Genomic DNA, 16,282 nt, shown 5'->3' with positions numbered 1-16,282 from the left:
GACATTAATGGAAAAGAAGACTTGACTTTATTTTTATTTATTTATTTTTTTGAAACAAGATCTCATTCTGTCCCCCCGGCTGGAGAACAGTGGCACGGTCATGGCTCACTGCAGCCTCAAACTCCTGGGCTCAAGAGATCCTCCCACTTCAGCCTCCTGAGTAGCTGGGACTATGGGTACATGCCACCATGCCCGGCTACTTTTTTATTTTTTTGTAGGGGCAGGGTTTCACCATGTTGCCCAGGCTGATCTTGAACTCCTGGGCTTGAGCGAACCACCCACCTCTGCTTCCCAAAGTACTGGGATTACAAGTGTAAGCCACCATTGCCAGGCCTTCATTTTAATTTTTTTTTTTACCGCTCCTTTCAGAGCAGGGCTACCCCATAGGCAGTGTGCCCAGAGTAGCCCTGATTTGTTTTATAGATTGTTCACTCCTTGACATTCAGGAATCTTAAGTGAATGATGAGTACTGACACTCTTGTGGATTCCAGAAGATTATTTCTAGCTTTCAAATCACTTCATCTCACTGAGCCTTAACTACGTTGTCTGTGAAATGAGAATATTAGGAGTCTTTTATCATGTAGAGATTCTTTCTTTCTTGCCATTATATCTTTTCTTCAATTCTCATAAGTGAGCTTTATTTCTACTGTGTTATTTTTATAATTACTGGACTCTGTTAAACCTTTCATGTGTGTGTATGCTGTATGTTGTCTTCATGCCAAACGGCCTTTCTGGTTCTGGCCAATTTTGGGGTCCAGGCTGTGACCAGAGGATAAAGGTTAGTCAGAGAATGTGAATGATCTGAAAAATCCATCTCATACCCTCCCCTTAAGTGGAAAGTTTCTCGTCTAGGTCTCCTTCAGAATGGGCTGGCTGGTTAGATTTGTACTGGGGGCCACCACAGACTGAAAAGATAAGCCTGCTGTGGTCCTGGGATGGCCGGTGGTTTACCTGGTGGTCTTCCAACACGGGCTTGACTTAACTTGAATTTCCGGGGCACCATTTTGGACCTAACAGGCTCTTAACCTGCACCTATAAAGACAAAAATGAAACCAAACCCAGCTTTAGTTGGGAGGCTGAGGTTTTTAGCAGCTAGTCATTTTTTCCTAGGTGCATTTTCTCTCTGAAATGATAGGGACTGGATAACTTCTAAATTCCTTCCAGCTAAAAAAGAAAAAAGTCTGATTCTGTGATTCTTTATATTGGTTTTTGTATTGTTCCTCTTCCCTTCCCCCCACATCTGTTCCTTTGGTGAACTTTGTTTCCTATCTTTAGTTCCTTATTGTATTAAGCCTCCCAACTGTAATCAAAATGTGTTTATTCTGTTTGACTTAACAGGAGTGAAACCCTTCTCTCTGCAGTGTTGTAATGTGCCCTCTGATCTCTGAAACCAGCTCGGTTCCACCCAATATCATTTCCATTTCTACAACTCTCTTTATCTTTGAGGACTTAACTTTTGAAAGTATATTCATATTTAGTTCACCCCTTTTTGTACCCCTAATATCCTTCTTGACCTATAACAAATTCTGTCTTTACTAGAAATCTTTCAGCATTCTAACGTTCTTTGTTAGCTCTCTCACGCCATTGCCCTTCCTGAATATTACAAGGGAACACTGTAATTACACAAAGGAACAAGCATCAGAGTTGGTCTGCCTTGAGTTCAAATCTCAGCTCCACCATTTACTAAATGGCCTTAACTTGACAAAAATTACTTAACCTCTTGGAGCTTCGGATTCTCAATTTGTAAAGTGAAGATAATACCTCTCTCATAATGAGATAGAAAAATAAAACAGTCACATATCCGGAACATAGTCGTAGGTGCTCATAAATGGCCATTTCTTTGTGTTTTATCTGCCCACCTCCCTTCCCCTTTATAAGTTGCCCCACCCACCTGTCACTCCATGGTTTCGTCTCTGAGTTCCAGATTGATAGTCCCTGCTCCCTGTTGGACATCTACCCCAGACCGTAAACACTTCAAGTTTGATTGTCTAAGTGGAATGCCCTGTCCCTTCCTCTTCTCCCGTCTTCCCCTTGCCACCCCTCCTCCATCTGAGACAGAGCTCTTTTCAGTGGCTGCTCTCCAGCCTCTCCCCCAGGCAGGAAGCCCAGTTTTCCCCCAGGCTTTCCTTTCTCACCTGCCTGATCAGTCATTCTCCTGAGGCCTCCATCTGAGGTTTTTTAGGGCAGGTCTGTTAGGGGTTTGCTCTTAGTCCTAGGGTGTGGCCCTCTAGTTCTGAGAGGTGGGCCTTATTCCTAAGGTGTGGCCCTTCTGAGGTTTCAACAGAAAACTGGAAGTGTTTATTGAACCTCGTAACTTGGAGGGGCTCAAATTTCAAACTGTGTCTTCCCAGAGCCAGACAGTTGGTGAAGATCTATCTGCTGGGCTCTTCTGGCCTCCAGCTTTCCACGGGGTTCCTTGGAGTCTCATCACCTGCATGCACAGTTGAAGGATTGAGAGGCATTTCTGCACAGATTTTGGGGCTCTCCTCTCTGTGGCTTACTGTTTTCCAGGATTTCCCCCTTAATAGCTAATGTCTTCAGAGCCCCCAGACTGGAACCTTTGGCTGCTCAGCCCAGTAAGATTGCCCCATGTGGGCTTTCTTCTTTTGCTTTATTTCCCGGCGTCCTAAAAGACTAGGGAGTGCCCTGAGGGGAGGACTGGAGACAGGTGCATCTTACCTAGTTTGCTTCCCTTGTTTTGAGTCATATCCCCTCCAAATTCTGCCTGCTTTTGATTGCTTTTCAGTGCCTGCATATAGTTATTTTTTTAAAATATCTGTCAGAAGGCTGAGGTGGGAGGATCACTTGAGCCTGGCAGGTCGAGGCTATAGTGAGCTATGATGATGCCACTATACTGCAGCCTGGGTGACAGAGTGAGACCACGTCTCTAGAAAAATAAAAGTAAATAAAAGTTAAAAAAATTAATCTTGTAAAGTGTTTTTGGTAGTTATAAGTAGGGAGATTAGTACAATGTGAGCTACTCTACCATTACTAGACCAAGTGTGGGCACTAGGGTTTTGCACTTGCTAATAACATACGTGGTTATGATGAGAAGGGGACCTGGTGTTTCAAATTCCACGTTACCTGTTTTGCATGTAAGTAATATTAGGATACCTAAATGAAGAGCTCTTACAGAGAAAACTATGAAACTAGAGAGGGCTCTAAACAAAACTAGAGAGGGCTAAAGGTTCAGGGTTGGAAGGCTACAAAATAGGAGCCTCTTATGTTATTACTGGAAGGAAGCTTATATAGCCACAATCCCATGTTTTTGTAAATAATGGGTAGCCACTCATGACTGGGTCTTGAAGTCTGTTTGGGGGTTGCAACCAGCAGTTCTGAAAAATAAAAGTAAATAGAAAAAACTTTCATACTACATTCTATGTAGTAAAAGTAAGCATGTAATACTTTGTGTATGTGTATGTGTATAGACATAAATGTATTATGTAAATGTGAGTTACAGCCTAAAGTGTGGGTCAGGCCAGGCACAGTGGCTCACGCCTGAAATACCAGCACTTTGGGAGGCCGAGGTGGGCAGATCACTTGAGGTCAGGAGTTTGAGACCAGCCTTGCCAACATGGTGAAACCCCCTGTGTACAAAAATACAAAAATTAGCTGGGCATGTTGGTGGGCGCCTGTAGTCCCAGCTACTCCGGAGGCTGAGGCAGGAGAATCGCTTGAACCCAGGAGGTGGAGGTTGCAGTGAGCTGAGATTGTGCCACTGCACTCCAGCCTGGGCGACAGAGTGAAACTGTGTCTCGAAAAAATAAAATAAAAAATAAAGTGTGGGTCACAGTAAAAAATGTTTGAAAAACACTTAAATACAACCCATTTATTTTATAAATGAAGAGATAGAGCTCAGAGAAATTGAAATGTGTTTCCAAGGTAACTGGGTCAAGGATTAGGGCAGGAATAGAATCTGGCTCTCTTGACACCTAGACCACTGCTTTTCCAGCATTACCACATTTGAAGGCAGAAGCACAGCCGTAGATTGAGTCTGCAAAGATGAATTTAGAATATCAGAAAAGTGTTAGGTATTTCTCTGCAGAGTGCACAGAAAAAAAAGTGTTAGGAAAGTCAGAGGGAGGCTGCCAACAGAGGTTGCAACTATATTATAGACAGCAGAGGTGCAAAGGTGCAAGAGAGGATATGGACTCGGGAAAGACCTTTGCATTTGGTAGGTTGGTGGAGGGTAGGAGCAGGGGCACAGAGCATATGACAGGGAGTTTAGGAGGGCAGTGGTGATAAGGATATGAAAGCAGTCCCTTAAAAGTTGGGACAGTAATTGCTGTGGAGCAGGAAAATCTTCTGTTTTGTCTTTCTCCCAAGATAAGAAAAACCTGCATTGATTTGAAGGCACTTTTGTGAAGTAGTACACAGACAGCTCAAAGTTTTTAGGACTCCGGTATTCAAGATTTCTTTTCATTGCAAACATGTGAACATGATATCTGTTCCAACAGTCTGTATTCAAGCTTATTATTAATATACCAGCACATAGATCCCATATCTCCTTTAATTGCAGTCCACCAGGTGTTTATTAACTAATGTCTGTACTTGGCATTGTACCAAGCATTGAAGGTATCCAGAGAAGGCAACTCTACTCTTAAACACCTGCCATGCAGGAGCTTGCAGATCAGTTGAAGAGACAAAATACAAAAGAAGTATGTATAGCATAGACAGTAAATGCTATGGACAGTTGGAAGGTAGACCAGGTTTTTTGTTTTCTTTTTTGTTTTTTGTTTTTGTTATTTTTGAGGCGGAGTCTCGCTCTGTCGCCCGGGCTGGAGTGCAGTGGTGCGATCTCAGTTCACTGCAAGCTCTGCTTCCTGGGTCCATGCCATTCTCCTGCCTCAGCCTCCCGAGTAGCTGGGACTACAGGTGCCCGCCACCACGCCCGGCTAATTTTTTTTTTGTATTTTTAGTAGAGACGGGGTTTCACTGTGTTAGCCAGGATGGTCTCGATCTCCTGACCTCGTGATCCACCCACCTCGGCCTCCCAAAGTACTGGGATTACAGGTGTGAGCTACCGCCACCGCATCCGGCCTGGAGTCTTACTCTGTTGCCCAGGCTGGAGTGCAGTGGCACAATCTCAGCTCACTGCAACCTCTGCCTCCCAGGTTCAAGCGATTCTCCTGTCTCAGCCTCCCGAGTAGCTGAGATTACAGGTATGCACCACCATGCCTGGCTAATTTTTGTATTTTTTTGTAGGGACGGGGTTTCACCATGTTGGCAAGGCTGGTTTCAAACTCCTGGCTTCAGGTGATCCACCCATCTCGGCCCCCCAAAGTGCTGGGATTACAGGCGTGAGCCACTATGCCCAGCCGAAAGACCAGTTTTTGCTTGAGCTATTAGAAAAGACTGTAGGGAAATGTTTGAACTTGGCTGAAATTTAAAGAAATAATGGAGTTGGGATAGGCAGAGAGAAGCAAGGAGAACAGTTCTGGTTGGGGAAACTATGAGAAAGACATAGGGTTGTGGTGACAAAGACGTGGGGAAGGTGGTGAGGAACACAGTGGAGGAAAGAACTAGAGTACTGAAATCTTAGACGCCAGTAGGAGTTTGGGTTGGAGCTCAAGGAAGAAATCAGAGCTGGGCATGTATGGAGGTGAGCCACCTCCATAGCTGTATCACTGAGATACAGCTCAGGTACAGAGGGAAGGAACAGCTGGGGAGAGGAGCAGGTGCCTGAGAACTGAGCCTCAGAGATGCCCACAGTTACAGTGCAGGAGGAGGAAGGCAGTAAGAGAGATGGGGCAAGAATATTGGAGGAGGTCAGGAGGAAATCAGAATTTTATTATTATTATTTTTTTTGGAGACGGACTCTCACTCTTTTGACCAGGCTGCAGTACAGTGGTGTGATCTCAGCGCACTGCAGCCTCTGACCCTGGTGTTCAAGTGATTCTGCCTCAGCCTCCCGAGTAGCTGAGATTACAGGCATGTGCCACCACACCTGGCTAATTTTTGTATTTTTAGTAGAGACGGGATTTCACCATGTTGTCTAGGCTGGAGTCGAACTCCTGACCTCGTGATCCGCCCACCTCGGCCTCCCAAAGTGCTAGGATTACAGGTGTGAGCCACCACACCTGGCCCTAATTTTTGTATTTTTAGTAGAGACAGGGTTTTGCCAAGTTGGCCAGGCTGGTGCTGAACTCCTGACCTCAGGTGATCTGCCCGACTCGGCCTTCCAAACTGCTGGGATTACAGGAGATGTCAATGTCTGAAGCTATTTGGTATGCAACAAGATCCTCAAAGTGTCAAGAAAAAGAAAAGGAGAAAATGTTTGAAGATAAATGGGGTAGTTAAGAGGCAAAGGAGAGGGAAAAAATAAATATGTGGAGGCAAGAGGAAATGAATGCAGGGCCATATTTCTTCAAGAGTTGGGAGATAACTGAAGCTTTCGAGTAAATTAGGCACTCCTCTTCCAAGATTGGAATGCTCCAATTTGACCAACTCTCATCCAGCCTTGCTTCCTGGGATCATGAGTTGTATTCTCAAGAAGCTAGACAAACAGAATTAGCAGGGTATGGTGGTGCGTGCCTGTGGTCCCAGCAGTTCAGGAGGCTGAGGTGGTTAAGATTGCTTGAGCCCGGGAAGTTGAGGCTGCAGTGAGCTATGATTGCACCACTGCACTCCAGCCTGGGCAAGAGAGTGAGACCTTTTTTTTTTTTTTAAGAAAAAACAAAAAAACAAAAAAACAGCAGCAGCTAGGTTATGTGTTTTCTTCCCAAGCCATTACCTATATTATTTTTACATAACATTCCATCAACAGTGAAGGAACGTTGGTCTGGGGAGACCCCAGGCCTCTGTAGAAGCGAGAGATATCAAGGAAAGGCAAGATGATGAGTTAGGATGGGAAGATGTACTCTTCTAGGGTATCTTCTTTCATATGGACCTGAGGGTGTTAAGGGGTACAGTGGGAAGCGGGAGTGAATCAAAGCAACTAACTTGCAATATCATGGCATGCTCAGGTGGGACCTCAGATCTCTGACTCACTCGCCCTGATACCACAGTTTTCCAATTTGATATTTCCTGAGAAACCAGGAAGTGCCCGTGGCTGTACATAGATACCAGGCCAACAGGCTACAGGGGTGTGACAGTGCTGGTAGTCATATTTGGGAGGAAGATCCATGTTTGTATTCATAGCTGCACAGCAGACCTGGTTCCACAGTGTCAGACACCCCTTTCTTCTCATCATAAACTGAAAGGAAACAAATCAATGAAATATATTGCATTTCATTGAATCCAAAGCATCACAATCATAGCAGAGTGATGCTTAGGGCACTCTGCTAAGTAATACTAGTTGCTGCTTTTTTTTTTTTTTTTTTTTTCCAGATGGAATCTCACTCTGTTGCCCAGGCTGGAGTGCAGTGGCGTGATCTTGGCTCACTGCAGCCCCCACCTCCCAGGTTCAAGCGATTCTCATGCTTCAGCCACCTGAGTAGCTGGGACTATAGGCATGTACCATCACACCCAGCTACGTTTTTGTATTTTTTTTTTTCAGTAGCGACAGAGTTTTGCCATGTTGGCCAGGCTGATCTCAATCTCCTGGCCTCAAGTGATCCACCTGCCTCAGCCTCCCGAAGTGCTGAGACTACAGGCATGGGCCACCACGCCTGGTCTCAATTGCTGCCATTTATTAAATGCCAGTTGCTGTGCTAAGTACTGTAGGTTGAGTGCATACAGAGTACACAGGTCAGTCCAGTAGAGTCTAAGCTCCATGATAGCAGTGGATGAAGATGGTATTTCCAGAATCTAACATAGTACTTGGCATATAATAGATGCTCAATAAATATTCTACTTTGGGTCCCAGAATGTGTGTATCAGAAGTTAAATAGCAAGGGTTATTACCTGTTGCCGAAGAGGTGAATTTCGAGGAAAGAGCAATCCAAGGACTAGAGAAAGTGTCATGGAGAAGCTGGGACTTGAGCTTTAAAAGACAGTAGGTGAGCAGAAAGGATGGAAAAGGCCCAGAGACAAGCTAGGCTTGTCCTGTTCAAGGACTAATAGGGAAACAGACCATTAAACTTTGTTGTTACAGGTTTCATAATAGTGGCAGGTGCCCAGTTCTCTGGGCTCGCTGAGAGGAAATGACTAACTGGATGATTAGAAAGAGGCCTCCCATAGTAAGTGATGTTCCTTGCGGAACTGGTTAGAAGTTAGTGTGCTCATACCCAACTGAGAGGAGTAAATGAAGTAAAAGAGTGGGAAGTCGGCTGGGCACGGCGGCTCACACCTGTAATCCTAGCACTTTCGGAGGCTGAAGCAGGAAGATTCCTTGAGCTCACGAGTTGGAGCCCAGCCTGAGCAACATAGTGAGACCCCATCTCTACAAAAGATTAAAAAAATAACTGGGCGTGGTGGCTTGTGCCTGTGGTTCCAGCTACTTGGGAGGATTGCTTGAGCCCAGGAGGTTGAGGCTACAGTGAGCTTTGAGTGTGCTGCTGCATTCTAGCCTGGGCAACAGCGAGACTCTGTCTCAAAAACAAAACAAAAAAGACTGAGAAGTCGCGTCAGAGTTCAGAGCTGAAAGTGACAAACAGGCCCAACCCCTTTGTTACACACACAGAAGCAACAGCCCAGAAAGGTTGTATAACATGTCCAAGGTCACACAGGTAGGAGGGAGGCAGGGTGAGGCCTTCTGAATTATTGTCTGAATGCTTTATTCACCACACCTGCTGCTCTCCCAAGATCTAGGAGCAGCTCCACATGTATCCCCAAAAGTCGAAGTCCGGGAAGAGACAGGGGAATGAAGTGACTTTACCCCACCCATATCCTAGGTTTAATCAGATTTTACCATCAAAATATTGGAAATATAGGGCTGGGGGCGGTGGCTCACACCTGTAATCCCAGCACTTTGGGAGGCTGAGGCGAGTGGATCACCTGAGGTTGGGAGTTTGAGGCCACTGTGACCAACATGGAGAAACCCCTTCTCTACTAAAAATACAAAATTAGCCAGGCGTGGTGGCGCGTGCCTGTAATCCCAGCTACTCGGGAGGCTGAGGCAGGAGAATTGCTTGAACCCAGGAGGCGGAGGTTGCGGTGAGGCGAGATCACATCATTGCACTCCAGCCTGGGCAATAAGAGCAAAACTCTGTCTCAAAAAAAAAAAAAAAAAAAAAAAGGAAATATAGTAATCCTTATTTTGAGAGATTAGGTTCACCCTTTTAAATAAATAAAACCTAAACACTTACTACCTAAGTTTATTCTATTATGTCTTATTCTTTTGTTTCATGAATTTATATCTTGCCTGTTAGACTAGATTCATTCACTCAAATGGAACTAACTTTAAAGACCATCTAGTTTAACTCCACTTATTTTGCTATTCCTGAAGTTCCAACAGATGAAACAACTTGACTGAAACTACAGAATGCTTTAGAGGACATTTCAGCTTTCCATATCCTTGCCCCAGCTCCCAGATGGAGTCTTCCTCTGTCGCCCAAGCTGTAGTGCCGTGGCACCATCTTGGCTCACTGTAGCCTCCGCTTCCCGGGTTCAAGCGATTCTCCTGCCTCAGCCTCCCAAGTAGCTGGTGGCGCACGCCACCACATCCGGCTAATTCTTGTATTTTTAGTAAAGACGGGGTTTTACCATGTTGGCCAGGCTGGTCTCAAACTCCTTACCTCAGGTGATCAACCTGCCTTGGCCTCCCAAAGTGCTGGGATTACAGGCGTGAGTCACAGCACCCAGCCTATAATTAAAACTTTAAACGATTATAATTTAGATCAACTGATTTTGGGGGGGGAAGGTGGGATAGTTGTAAAAGATATATAAAATGTTATGAGAGCAAGTGGAAGGAATAAAAGTAAACCGCCTAATTAATATAAACTGAAGAAAGTGATTTTTATAGAGTAGGAGAGAAAAATAGAGGGTTATGTAGTTGAGCAAATTTTGAACCATCACTGTAGTGTTAATGGAAATATAATGCAGGAAATGGCCATGCTTTTATGGATAAGACACAAAATCCAGAACGGGCCTTGACGTTTAATGGAGAGCACTGGCTTGGGAGGCCAGTTTTGAATATGCTGCTTTATGAGCTGTTTGGTCTTAAACAAGTCATTTTATTCCTCTTTGCCTGTTTCCTCATTTGTAAAACGTGAGCACTATTACCTTGCCTCAAGAGCCTTGGTAAAATAGAACATCGGATTGTGTGTGTATGTGTGTAGAAAATAGAGCTTTTCATGTAAAGTTTTATTGACTGACATTATAAAAATTTGCTTATTAAACAGTGATAACTTTAATTTTACAAAAATTATCTTTGCCATGTCGATTATTTTCCTTATGCTGCCTAAAGATTAAAAAATAATAATCCCACAGTTTTAAGATTATCAGCATACCATGCTAGGATTTATGTGTATTTGGTGAGTGTTCGGAAATGGTGTTTGAGTTACTCCTAGTATTAAACTCACTATCCTGCAGCATAAGAAGTTGCAGACCATGGTGAAACCTTGTCTCTACTAAAAGAACAAAAATTAGCTGGGTGTAGTGGCGGGTGCCTGTAATCCCAGCTACTCGGGCAGGAGAATTGTTTGAACCTGGGAGGCGGAGGTTGCAGTGAGCCCAGATTGTGCCACTGCACTCTAGCCTGGGTGACAGTGAGACTCCTTTTCAAAAAAAAAAAAAAAGAAGTTGCAGACTCCTGTAATTTGGGCACTTGATCCTCATTTGTTGTCCTGTTTGCCTAGATTGGGACCTGGATATGAAAAGGGGAAAGGGAGGCTTTGAGCTGGGTCTCCGAGGTGGAATTTCTCCCAGCAGGGATTTTACTTCAGGCTACTTGCCAAAATAGACCGACATTACAGAGCAAAAGCCACCAGGAACGTTTTTCCTCTTGCTGTTGAGATTTAGGACCTAACTGTAATAGATTTACCTCTGAAGTTTGGTGATCCAGGAAGTCTGCTATGAGCCCTGCAGCTCTGGAAGTTTTACACAGAGCAGGATAAAATTTCTCCAAATAGAAGTAAAGTAGGTGCTAGAGGAAAAGCAGTGGGGGTTGGGTGGGCTGGCCAGAGTGTTGTGGTAACACGGAAAACCAGGGTTTGTGATTCCTCCAGGCAGGGCTGGGGAGAAGATGAGCACGTGTACAGACAAATCGCCTCCTCTCAGGGTTTGCTGCAGAAAGACTGCTTCTAGATGCGTTGCTAGGCAGGCAGTTGTGTTTTTGCTTTCTTTTTTGCATATTATTTCAACAATGTTTTCCTTTCTTTTCTTTTTTTTTTTTTTTTTTGAGACAGAGTCTTACTCCATCGCTCAGGCTGGAGTGCAGTGGCGCGATCTTGGCTCAATGCAACCTCTGCTTCCTGGGTTTAAGGGATTCTCCTGCCTCAGCCTCCTGAGTAGCTGGGACTACACTACAGGTGGGCACCACTGTGCCCAGCTAATTTTTGTATTTTTTTTAGAGACGGGGTTTCACCATGTTGGCCAGGCTGGTCTCGAACTCCTGACCTCGTGATCCACCCGCCTCGGCCTCCCAAAGTGCTGGGATTGCAGGCATGAGCCACCGCGCCTGGCCCCTATTTTCTTCATCCATTTATAGGGATTGATAGGTCAGGAAAGAAACCTCAGATTATTAAAAGGTAAAGAACATTTGAAATGGACTAACGGTAATTGGGGGCTGACTGTTAGAACATTCTCGTTTTACAGCAAATGTTCTTTTTTCTACTTTATTATTCTTTGTCATAGCAATATTATATATTCATCATAGAAATACTAGAAATGGGAATAAGTGAAAAGAAAGGAAAAACTCGATTTCTGTCACCTTTAACACTCTTTTCAAATATGTGCATTTAAAATATTTTTCCCTTTTTAACAAAACTACAATTCTTTCATAAACTTTTTTCAGCAATTCACGTTAGATGTCACCCAGGCTGGAGTACATTGGCACAACCTCAGCTCACTGCAACCTCCATCTCCCAGGTTCAGGTGATTCTCCTGTCTCAGCCTCCGGAGTAGCTGGGATTATAGGCGCGTGCCACCACAACCAACTAATTTTTGTATTTTTAGTGGAGACGGGTTTTCGCCATGTTAGCCAGGCTGGTCTTGAACTCCTGACCTCGGGTGATCCACTGCCTTGGCCTCCCAAAGTTCTGGAATTATAGGTGTGAGCCACTGCGCCTGGCCTTATAAGAGTATTTTATTATATGGACATGCCATAGTTTATTTACCTGGGCCCTTTTGCTCTTTTGGTTTTTTATTGAGACAGAGTCTCACTCTGTCACCAAGGCTGGAGTACAGTGGCGTGATCTCGCTCACTGCAGCCTCCGCCTCCTGGATTTAAGCAATTCTTCTGCCTCAGCCTCCTGAGTAGCTGGCACTACAGGCACACTCCACTGCTCTCTACCCAGACCCTTTTGAGGAAATTTTAGTTCTTTCTGTTTAGGTTGCTTCTAAGCTTTTTAAAACATTGACCATCCCTGAATGAACATATTTGTGCCCTTGTCCAATTATTTAGTAGAATAAATTCCTAAAAGCAGGCTTCTGGGCTATAAGGTTTGATTTTTTTTAAAGTAGATAAAGTATTGAGGTTCGATTTTTTTTTAAGTAGAAAAAATATTAAAGTTTTAATTTACTCCCCTATCCCTCTTTGCCCTCGATTTTAACTTTTAAAATGAAAGGACTTAATAAAATTGGCCTTTCCCTTCATTTCACATAATTTCTGCCATAAATTACCTGGAATACCGTTGCATATTTACTGTGTATGACACAACTAGGTTAGATTCTGTCTGAGGGATTTACTTATTTATTTTTTTATTTTGAGACAGAGTCTCGCTCTGTCGCCCAGGCTGGAGGCGCAGCCTCTGCCTCCCAGGTTCCAGCGATTCTCCTGCCTCAGCCTCCTGGGTAGCTGGGATTACAGGCACACGCCACCACGCCCAACTAATTTTTGTAATGTTAGTAGAGACAGAGTTTCACCATGTTGGCCAGGCTGGTCTCAAACTCCTCACCTCAGGTGATCCGCCTGCCTTGGCTTCCAAAAGTGCTAGGATTACAGGCATGAGCCACTGTGCCCAGCCTGTCTAAGGGATTTATAATTTATGTTATATTGGGTGGCGTTTTATAAATGCAATCATATTAATATGTGCAAATATGCTTAAATGTATCATTGTTCACAGTCTTATTGTGGGCAAACTGTGGCTCTAATTATCAGGTTAAATTGTGCTCTAGAATTGCACCACTTTGCTATTAGCTACCAGATGGCTACCAAAACCCAAAAGTGGAATTCCAGGTTAGAATGCATATGGTTTGCCTTCCTGGGAAAAAAAGAGACAGAATAGCTATTGGTCAAGAGCACAGACTCTGGAGCCAAGGTAGGTTGAGATCTCAGCTCTTCTACTTACTGGGGCAGTTACTTAATTTTTCTTCCTTCCTCATCAGTAAAATGGGGACAATAATAGGGTGTTTTGAAGCTAAATTAATATTTGTAAAATACCTAGAACAGTGCATGACACACATAGTGCCATATAAATATTTGTTTTCTTTTCTTTTTGACACAGGGTCTCACTCTGTTGTCCAGGCTGGTGTGCAGTGGAGCTATCACAGCTCACTGCAACCTCAACCTCGAAGGCCCAGGTGATCCTCCCACTTCAGCCTTCGGAGTAGCTGGGACTACAGGCGCGTGCTACCACGCCCAGCTAATTTTGTTTGTTGCTTGTTTTGTAGAGACTGAGGGTCTCACTATGTTGCCCAGGCTGGTCTCGAACTCCTGGTTTCAAGTGATCCTCCCGCCTCTATCTCCCAAAATGCTGGAATTATAGTCATGAGCCACTGTGCTCAGCCAGTATGACTTTTTTTTTTTTTTAAATTATTTTGTTCCTGTGAGGTTAAAAAGTATCGGTTAAGTTTGAGTCCCCATTGATCTCAACTTCTCCCCCAAATCCTAGGTCCTTCCCTGAGACAAACCCTGGGATGAATTTCGTGTGTTTTCCTTCCAGACCTTTCTCTCTACACTTACATAATTTTATATATATGTGTGTGTGTGTGTGTGTGTGTGTGTGTGTGTGTATATATGTATATGTGTGTATATATGTATATATGTGTATATATATGTATATATATGTGTGTGTGTATATATATATATATATATTTTTTTTTTTTTGAGACAGAGTTTCACACTTGTTGCCCAGGCTGGAGTGCAATGGCACGATCTCGGCTCACTGCAGCCTCTACCTCCCGGGTTCAAGCGATTTTCCTGCCTCAGCCTCCCAAGTAGCTGGGATTACAAGTGTGTGCCACCACACCAGGCTAATTTTTTTGTATTATTAGTATAGATGGGGTTTCACCATGTTGACCAGGCTGGTCTTAAACTCCTGACCTCAGGTGATCCGCCCATCTTGGCCTCCCAGGGTGCTGGGATTACAGGCCTCAGGTGAGCCACTGTGCCCAGCCTATATGTTTATATAGAAATATGTATGGGTTTTTGCAGATTTTCCTTTCTTTCGTCTCTTTTCCCTGTTCTCCATTTTCTTACAAAATTGTGCATTTTCTTAAAAAATTGTGGCATATTGTTGTGTGCCTTTCTTCTCCCTGGTTCATTTAAGTGTAAATGTTTGGAAGATGTGAGCGGGACTCCCGGTTCCTGTGAATCACTCCTGCCATCCCTGTTCTTGCTGTCCTGGGACTACCCAGCTGAAATCTGCTCTGTGATGGCTTTAGGGTTCATTGCCTAAAGGAGGGGGAGGTTTGGGGTCCCTTGGCTAAGCTGTGGGTGAAAGACTGCAGAAAGAGGCCCAGGAGCAGACTAAACAGGCAACTGCTGCCCACTTCACAGTTTTGCCTCTCATCACAAGAGATGGCTGGGCCTTTGGAATTCTTTCCTCAAAAGGGCATTCCCCATTTCCCACGCAAAACAACAACAAAAAGGCTTAGCATGGGGTAGAAAAGGAAGAGATAATAATCTTAGATTCAAACTCCAGAGGTGGAATTTCGAGGGTTTTAGGACTAGGAAAGAACACCAAATAGAAAGGAAGGTGTTGATCCGGGTACTGCTGGGCCCGCTGGTGCACTTCTCAGTCCAGTACGCTTAGGGTTCCAGCTCCATCCTTTAGGACGAGCCCTGCTGTGATAGCCCGGGCGACTTGCGCGATTCATATGTAAATGTGGGAAGCCTGGGGGAAATGCCGACCCTATTCAAAGGAGTTTAGGGGATTGTGGAGCATTCCAGAGCTCTGGGAAGATTCTGTCCCGCCTGCTTACCCTCAGGCCCACACCTCCACACACAGCCAACTCTGGGCACTGCAGGTAGGTCCTGGGGTGTGGGAGCCAGCACAGAAGGAAGTGGAACAGGCAGCCTCTTCGTCCCCGCTCAAGGGCACCTGGGATCTGGCCGGGAGCTCAAAATTTTCCCCATTAGAGATAGATCCAGCTTTCTGAGGCAAGGGAAGGGCGCATGGCTCTGCTCTTTAACTCTGAAGTGTGTGTGATGGAGTTGTGGGAAGCCGTGGGCTAATGACTCCCTTCCTTCGAACTTTAGGAAGTGAGCCTGGTGATAATGTACTAACCGGAAAGGGCTGGGGGTGTCTTGAGAAGGAATGGAATCAGGACTTGGGGTGGGGGGTAAGCCACAAACACTGAAGGAACCCCACAACTAATTGTTTTATCACAGGAAGTAAATTTGTGCAACAGTCCCAGCTCCTTTAACACCTGCCGGGCTATCCTAGGAAGAAAATAAGAGCTCGTCTGCACATTTTATTGTTCTCATAGAAAAGTGGAATTTTAGAGTCTGCACAGGGCACTTTTCTGCTTGGTACATTTTACCAAGTGCATTTACCATCTATCAGGTGCAGATGGCATATTCGGGCCCATTGTGGGAAAAGGACTAATGTTTGTTGGGTTATTACCTTGTTTAACTCCCTCAACTACCCTGCAAAGCAAGTATTATTATCCTCATTTTATAGATTGGGAAATTGAGGCCAAGAGATAAAAGTGGACATTTCCAAGGCTCCCCAGCTACATAGTGGGGAAGTGCAAGATTCAAAGCTTCTTTTTCCACCACAGCTGGCTGGGGGTGAAGGCCGCCTTCTCCCGCTTTGTTGTCCGGGATACTAAAAATTTAATTTTTTTAGAGACGGGTGTCTCACTATATTGCCCAGGGTGGTCTTGAACTCCTGGGCTCCAGCAGTCTTCCCACCTCAGACTCCCAAAGCGCTAGGATTACAGGCATGAGCCACCACGCATGGCCCAGATACTAAAATTTTAGAGCAGATATTTTTATTAGAATATATGTGGCGTAAAGGAAAAAGTTTTTATACTTACAGTCATTTCAAGCCAGACTTTGAAATTTGACTTAATC

General features: G+C 44.5%; 1 protein-coding gene across 4 annotated transcripts in view; it reads left to right on the top strand.

Moving 5' to 3' along the window:
* The window catches only part of DNMBP (dynamin binding protein), a 135,096-nt gene that overhangs the window by 83,084 nt on the left and 35,730 nt on the right, over positions 1–16,282 (top strand). The window contains exon 1 of one of the 4 annotated variants that reach the window (XM_024930436.4): positions 15,044–15,231. The exons of the other annotated variants lie outside the window; for them this stretch is intronic. The gene's annotated coding sequence lies outside the window, so the exon portion shown is untranslated. Of the gene's footprint in view, positions 1–15,043; positions 15,232–16,282 lie in introns of those variants that run through there. 4 annotated transcript variants of the gene reach the window in all.

Source organism: Pan paniscus, chromosome 8 (assembly GCF_029289425.2).
Source record: "Pan paniscus chromosome 8, NHGRI_mPanPan1-v2.0_pri, whole genome shotgun sequence".
NCBI lineage: Eukaryota > Metazoa > Chordata > Mammalia > Primates > Hominidae > Pan > Pan paniscus.
The sequence above is the reverse complement of the archived record's forward strand: the minus strand, read 5'-3'. Positions and strand labels throughout refer to the sequence as shown.